Here is an 8,567-nt window from a genome sequence, read left to right on the forward strand (position 1 = left end):
CTGACCGCCCCCCCCTCCCCGCCCCTTGCTATGCACCAATTTCACAGCCCTATGTGGCCGCCCTGAACATCTCCCCTTTGGGTCAGCTGGGGTTCAGACACAGGTTGAATATGAAATGGTGTTCTCTGTATCTAATCCAGGTCTGGGGCCTGAGACTATCTCAAGGCAAAGGGCTTGAATAAAGGTAATACCTGGAATTGCCAAAATAGAGAAGAGACGTGACTGAAAACCACTACCCAGCCTTGGTCTCCTGATATCTTGTCATTTCTGTTTTATGGTGGTGAAAACAATAAAATATTATCTCACCCAAAGCAGCCCCATTGATAAGGACTGACCTTTAAAACACTGTAAAGTAGTGCCTACTCCATTGTGATTTTATGAGGATTAAATGAGATTTGCAAAGAGATTTTGCTAATGAGATTTTATAAGCACTATTGACTGGCAATGAATGCTCAATAAATGTCAGCAAATTAACTTAGGATGAGTTAGTCACCCAGAGTAAAAGGTTTAGCGGGGAATGAAAAGACAGAGATGGGGCTGCGGGGCATAATGTTGGGCATCCAATAAGCCTTTAATAAGTAGTTACTGATGCCCAACTGATTAGGACATGAGCTTGAGAGGCAATGTGGAGTGGCCCTAGAAGCTCTGATGCTGGAGATAGGGAACTAGAATCATTGGCTGTGCCTCTTGTACAAATAAGGCTTCCTTCTCTCTGGACCACAGGTTCTTTTTAAAAAATATTTTTATTGATTTCAGAGAGGAAGGGAGAGAAAGAGAGAGATAGAAACATCATGATGAGAGAGAACTATTGATCGGCTGCCTCCTGCACTCCCCCTACTGGGGATTGAGCTTGCAACCCAGGCATGTGCTCTGACTGGGAATCGAATCGTGACCTCCTGGTTCATGGGTCAACACTCAACCACTGAGCCATACTGGCCGGGCTAGGCCACAGCTTCTTTATCTACCACAGGCAATCACAATCCTTCCGGCCATCTGCAGCTCCCTGAGCAGTGGTAAAGCAACTATTTGCGAGATTGCTTTGGAAAGCCAAATGCATTTTCTTTAACAGTGTATTGATCATCTGGGAATTACACTGAGGCTATTAGGCCAACAGCCATTAAATGGGTAAAATTACTCCTGGTGTCACACAAAGGCCTTATAAGGGGCTCATAGAAGCACATAGTTTTAAGAGAATTAATTTTCAGAGCCTCAACTTCAATATTTCCTCTTTTCTAATACACTGATCTGCCTGAGTACCACTTCTTCTTCATCCCCCTTCCTTTAACAATCCTCTTTCTCTCTCTTTACAAAGAAGGGCAGATCTCACACACATCCAAACTCTTACCCTAGGGCCCTATCCCTGGAGTGTCAAAAAGCTTCTGGGTATCCAATAAAGGGGGAATTCCAAATACTTGTTTTAGTGTTGAGAAACTGAGTTATTGTACTACTAGGAAATACATCTTTTTGTGAACCAGATGTTTTCCAATTCTTTGCTCTCAACAAAATGGAAAAGAAGAACCTAATGGATTTGGCAGTTGGTAAATCATTCTAAATGATTTTGATGGTGGATCAGTATGTAATTTTTAGCATATAATTATAAGGAGTTCAAAGAATTGAGTGACATTGTTATAACACAGCCTCTTCCATTTCCGTCTACTTACTTACTTATCAGTGCTTAAATCTGTATAAATTAAAAACAGGAATAGGAGTGTTGCTTAATGCTGTTTCATTCTAGCAGTAAATTATATTGATCTGTGGATACATGAACTAATTTTTAAAAAGCTCCATTTATCTCATTAAGGCATGCATGTCCAAATTATTTTTACCTTTTATGCTATTTTAAATGGTAATTTATGTTATTTTTAAATCAATTATATACTAACAATTATCATCATAGTAACAACTCAGTCTTTTAAAAAAACTCTTTATTGTTGAAAGTATTTCATAGGTCCTTCTTTTAACCTCCAGTCCTCCCCTGCCCCAGGCCCTCACCACCCCATTGTCTGTGTCCACGGAAATAACAACTCAGTCTTGAAGGAAAAATTTAATACTTTGAGACGTATAGTCCCAGAAGATAAAAAATGTTATAGTAGTTGTTGTCGTTGTTGCTGCTGAGATATGTGGTAACAGGGTGATCAAGAAATAATGTTAAAACATAAAAATATTTTAGGAAGATAAAATTCTGTGGGGGAAGTGGAATGTAAATCCAGTTGAAGGAGAAATGCTATAAAATTTCTGATAGTCATATGGCTATGGATAGATTTAAAAGAATGATGCGACAGTTGAATTGAAATGTGTATAGTGAGCTGAAAATGACAGCCTTTGAAAGTTGTTAAATATGATGAAAACATTTCAGATGCCAACTGAAAAATATACAAGGCGATAGAGTTTTCCAAGATCCTTTTAAATGGGATGTAAGCAAAAACATAAAAGGCCATCATGCTTGCCTGAGGCCCGTGATTCTTTTGAAGGTTAGTGCCAAGCCCTAAGATCTCTACAGAGGACTTTGTGCTCTCTTACTTTTGGAGACTTCACTGCGTAACTTTTCAAACAAACTAAAATGCCTCCACATATCTCATCTATAATAATAAAAGCATAATATGCTAATTAGAATGGACATCCTTCTAGATGTCCTTCGGGACGACCTTCCAGATGAAGCCGGGGCTGCAAGGGAAGCCCAAGTCCTGGGTGCTTGCTGGTGGCCGGAGGGAAGCCAGTGCCTGCAGCGGGGGAAGAAGGCCTACTCTTACACAAATTTTGTACATTGGGCCTCTAGTTAAATATATGTTCCTTGTGTAACACATTTTGAAAGCATTGATATAGTTTTGCTTTTTGAAAACATTTGTCTATAAGTAACTCATTCAATTTATAATTGGGTTAGATTTCCCAGCAATAAATTCTGCTGACTTGGGAACTTTTGTGATGTAAGAAAGTCTAATCTAAAAGTTGTTTTCAAATGTTTCTCTGAATTTATTAGATTCTCTATTTTATAAGTTCTACCTTAATTTGCATTCCCATGTACGATTGGTATGAGAATGATAAAAAAGCCAGCCTGTAAATCAAACTAAGTGAAAAATTATAGAAAGTTTTGTTTTTCTTCAGATTCAATTGAATTCAACTTTATCCCTTGGGGTACTCTTGCTATGCAAATGTTGCTTACTGTTGCAAGCAACTGTCTGTGGAATAGTAAGTGAGAAGTCCTGAACATGAGATACATGTGAGCATTTTATTTATCTGGAAAAAGAGAGTGAGTGTATCATCAATATTTGATTAAGCCCTAACTGATTTGGCTCAGTGGATAGAGTGTCAGCCTGTGAACTGAAGGGTCCCAAGTTTGGTTCCGGTCAAAGGCATGTACCTTGGTTGCGGGCATATCCCCAGTAGGGAGTGTGCAGGAGGCAGCTGATCGATGTTTCTAACTCTCTATCCCTCTCCCTTCCTCTCTGTAAAAAATCAATAAAATATATTTAAAAAAATATTTGATTAACCAGGAGAATCTTGTTATATTGAGACATGTTAATGTTAAATAACTTTATGCCATTGAGGATAGTTTTAATTTCTCAAGCTAGTCTATTTGGCCCTTAGCTCTAATTTCCCGTAGAAATGGGATATATTCAGCATTTTTTAGCATTTCAAACCTCAAACCTGTCTTCATTATCCAGTGAGCAGATATAAGAAGGGTGGGAAACAAGCAAAAAAGATCCAGTCCAAGAGGCACAATTTCAGGCTTGATTTAACAGCCTTAGATGATCCTTTCTTGATAATCCATATTGACATTGGTTACATTCAAAAGAACTTTCTGTACTGGATTCCTCAATCAGTTGGAATGGACAAATGAATATAGGTATAGGAGCTAAATGCCACAAATAGAGAACAATACAGATACACAAGTAAATACTTAAGATGAAAAGTCAGTTCTTTTTTCTTTTTAAACTATATTTTTATTTATTTTAGAGAGAGAGAGAGAGGAAGGGAGTGGGATAGCGAGATAGACACATCAATGAGAGAAAGGGGACATATGTAATACTTTCAACAATAAAGATAAAAAACTAAGAAAGAGAAACATCAATGACAGAGAAACCTTAATTGGCTGCCTCCTGCACGCCCCCTACTGGGGATCCAGCCTGTAACCTGGGCATGTGCCCTAACCCGGAATCGAACCAGGGACTTCTTGATTCATGGGTCGATGCTCAACTACTAAGCCACATTGACTGGGCAGTTCTTTTTTTAAAATATTATTTTTTAATTACAGGTTACATTCAATATTAACTTGTATTAGTTTCAGGTGTACAGTATACTGCTTAAACAATTATATACTCTCCAAAGTGACACCCCCTGATGTTCCCAGTACCCAACTGGCAACATGCTTAGTTATTACAATATTATTGATTGTATGCCCTATGCTATACTTACATCCCCTGACTATTTTATAATTACCAATTCATACTGCTTAATCCCTTCATTTTTTCACCTGGCCCCCCAAACATCTTCCTCTCTGGCTACCATCAATCAGTCTGTTCTCTATCTACGAGTCTGTTTCTGTTTTGTTTGTTCATTTATTTTGTTTTGTTCTGTAGATTCCACATATAAGTGCAAGCATATGGTACTTGTGTTTCCCTGACTGACTTTTAAAAAATATATTTTTTAATTGATCTTTTACAGAGAGGAAGGGATAGGGATAGAGAGTTAGAAACATTGATGAGAGAGAAACATCGATCAGCTGCCTCTTGCACACTCCCCACTGGGTATGTGCCCACAACCAAGGTACATGCCCTTGACTAGAATCGAACCTGGGACCCTTGAGTGTGCAGGCCGACGCTCTATCCACTGAGCCAAACCAGTTAGGGCACCTGACTGACTTTTTTCATTAAGTATAATACCCTCTAAGACCTAGAGTCTAGGTCCATCCATGCTGTTGGAAATGGTAAGTTTTCAATCATTTTTATGGCCCAGTAATATTTCATTGTATATATGTACCATCTCTTCTTTACCCACTCATATATATCTAGAAGTGGAATTGTTGGGACATAAAGCAATTTAATTTTTAATTTTTTGAGGATGCTCCACATTGTTTTCCACAGTGGCTGCACCAAATCTGCATTCCCACCAGCAGTGCACGAGGGTTCCCTTTTCTCCACATCCTTGCCAACAGTTGTTGTTTGAGGATTTATTGATGATAACCATTCTGACAGCAGTGAGGTGATATCTCATTGTGGTTCTAATTTGTATTTCTCTTATGATTAGTGAAGTTGAGCATCATTCATATGTTTATTGGCCATTTCTATGTTCGCTTGGGAGAAGGGTCTATTCAGGTCTTTTTCCCACTTTTTAATTGGGTTGTTTGTTTTTCTGTTGTTGAGTAGTCAGAGTTCTTTATAAAAGTTGGGTATTAACCCCTTATCAAATGTATCATGGTGAGTATTCTCCCAATCAGTAGGTCATCTTTTCATTTTTTGATGGTTTCCTTTGCTGTGCAAAACCTTTTTAGTTTGATGTAGTCCCATTTATTTATATTGCTCAGATTTTTTATCATAAATAGGGGAATTTTGTTAAATGTTTTTCTGAATCTATTGATATGATCATATTATTTTTATCTTTTATTTTGCTTATGAGATATATCATGTTCATTGATTTATATATATTGTATCCTAGGAATAAATCCCACTTGGTCATGGTGCATGATATTGTTAATGTATTTGCTGAATTCAGTTTGCTATTATTTTGTTGACAATTTTTGCATCTCTATGTTCATTGGAGATATTGTCCTATAATTTTATTCCTTTGAAGTGTGGAGAGGGTAATCTTAAAAGTTATTTCTACATTTGACTTTCTGTGGGGAAAAATAATAACATCGGTACCATATTTGTGTCAAGCCTTGAGCTGGGCACTAAAAGTGTGTGTAATATACATGTAAATACACACACACATACAGAAATACTTTTTTTTTAATCACATAGCCCTGCAAAATAGGATTAATTCCATCCAATGTACAGAGCAGAGACTGAAACTTAGAGGGAGGAACTGACCTACTTGAGGTCATATAACATGGGAGAAGGAGATGGTGTGTGTGATCACCCCTCAAGTGGGTAACCGTGGAGGAGACCCTTGCAAGACCTCAATCAGTCTGCACCGTCCAGCTATTTGTACTAGGTGTCTGTCTGCTGCTGACCTCAGAGTGGCCCTTGAGTTCTAGTCTGGGACCCCGGAGACACTGGTGATGTTCAACTACCCTCTAGACATCTCAAGGGTTTTTAGGCTCCAATGTGAATAGGTACTCAGACAGCCAGTGACCAGGTAAGAACCAGATAAGAAAGCTGAGTTAAGGGTAGAGACTAAATGCAATATTCTCTTCCTGGTCTTTCCCTCTGAAGTTTACCCATCTTTGAAGGTACAGACCAAGCTTCACTTCCTCTCGAAGCCCTCTCATCCTTAAACCTTGTTCTAGGGTTTTTGGTGCTGTTTTCCAAAGGGCTCTTGTGTTTGGGAAGCACTACAACCAGCCTGGAAGGAGGGCAGGGAAGAAATCTCTCTCTCACCCACTACGCTTTCTTTCTAGTGCTGCTAGCTTACCATTCTTGGGAAATACTTATTGAGCAATTAGTTGCAGAATAAGGGGCTCCATTGTAGAAGCCCTGGGTAGAGTGGCAGTAAGCCAGGCATAAGGGGTATTTACCACTATTTTTGGTTACCACTTCCTTTCCTGTTCCCTGCCTTATGAGCAGAACCCACCTGCCACCATGGAAGCTGTAAAAGCCACCTTTTCACTCGCCTAGCCTCCTTTGCAACTAGGTCTTGGACACATGGCTAGACTCCACCAATTGGATAGGCTTATCCTAGACTTGTAATCAGGAGTTAATGCTTAAGGAGCTGCATGGAATCTATTCTGGTGATGGGTTAGTGCCATCTCAGTAGCTACACCTTGTTTCCAGAGGCAGTGGACGGGTCAGTTGGGTGGGAAGTGCAAACGGTGGTATCCAGTTTCTTTGGTGTCATGAGAAGTGTCTCCCCTGGGAAAATTCTGAGGTGGTATTCTGGGCATCATTCCTGGCTATGTTGTCTCTGTATCTGGTTTTCCAGCTCTCTCAGACTCTGTAAGCTATTTAATACCTGTTTAACAAATTCCTTTCTACTCAGATCAGCCAGAGTTTATTTCTATTGCTTACAGCTAAGACACATTGGGAGTTTTGGTCCTGGCTCTGCCATTGACTTGCTTTGTCCTTCAGAGTAAATCATGCACAATCTATTGGTCTCACTTTTATCCTCTGTTAATAGCAGCATTGCCAAATTGTGGATTCTACCCAACTTACATAAAGGATAGAGTGAATTGAGTGTTATGACAGCAGTCGTTTGCTACTACAAAGAAAACGATCACCTTCAGAGCTCACCACTGTCTTCTCATTTTGTGTCATGGCTTCTAGGAAGCTCTAGCTTTTTGCTTGCATTGCAGTAGCTTTATCCTGCATAGGTCTTCTGGTACAATTACTACTGGGTCCTTATTCCTTTGACCTGGTTTATAGTGTTTATGATAGCCATACCATTTATTCTAATGTAGTGATGTGATTGGTGATCTTTCCTGCAGCCATTTCACCCCTAATCCAATAAGGAGCTGCCATGTAGTCTTGTGGAGCTCCCCCAACCCTTACATCCAAGAATGGGCCCAGATTTGGCTTAAGCCAGGTAGCACACACCCTATATCCCAGGACACAATGATTGGTTCTAAAGTGGGTATGGACCCAAGTTAGAGTGAAGCTCAGGACTTTTGTTTAGTGATCATTGCTGCTGCAGTCATCCTGTGATTAGGGGAGCCAAGCTTAGGGTAGAGTGACTCTGTGAAAGGCATAGTAGAGAGATAGAAAGAAGCTGGATGTTGCCTTGGTAAACTGCTTCAGTATTCATCTTCAGATGAATACGCTACTTCTTTTTATTTTTAAAAAACGAATATATTTTTTATTGATTTCAGAAAGGAAGGGAAAGGGGTAGAGAGATAGAAACGTCAACGATGAGAGAGAATCATTGATCGGCTGCATGCCCCACACTGGAGATCGAGCCTGCAACCCAGGCATATGCCCTGACTGGGAATTGAACCTTGACTTCCTGGTGTATAGGTTGACACTCAACCACTGAGCCTCACCAGCCAGGTTAAAATCTACCCTACTGATTTTTTTTTCAGTTGTTGAGCCAACAACTTCCTTTTATTAAGGCAATTGAGTTGGATTTCCTACTGCTTGTAACCAAAATCATCCTAACAAAGAAATCTATGAAATTTCAAGACATTTGGAGAAAGAGGTGAGATTAATTAATAGATGTTTGGGAAGCCTACAGACACTTTAAACTAATGTTGACTCCCCACCAAAGCCTACCTCTTTTCCTGTGTTCCCTCATCTTAAGAAATAGCTGCATCATTCACCTAGTTGTCCACGGTAGAAATAAACATGGAAGTCATGCTAGACTCTTTTCTCTCTCACCTGAAATTAAATCAGTTGTCATGATTTCTCCCTTCTGCATGTTTATTATCTCTGTAATCTGCCTGCTTTACAAAATATTTTATTGATTTCAGAGAGGAAGGG

This window comes from Myotis davidii, unplaced genomic scaffold (assembly GCF_000327345.1).
Source record: "Myotis davidii unplaced genomic scaffold, ASM32734v1 scaffold1960, whole genome shotgun sequence".
NCBI lineage: Eukaryota > Metazoa > Chordata > Mammalia > Chiroptera > Vespertilionidae > Myotis > Myotis davidii.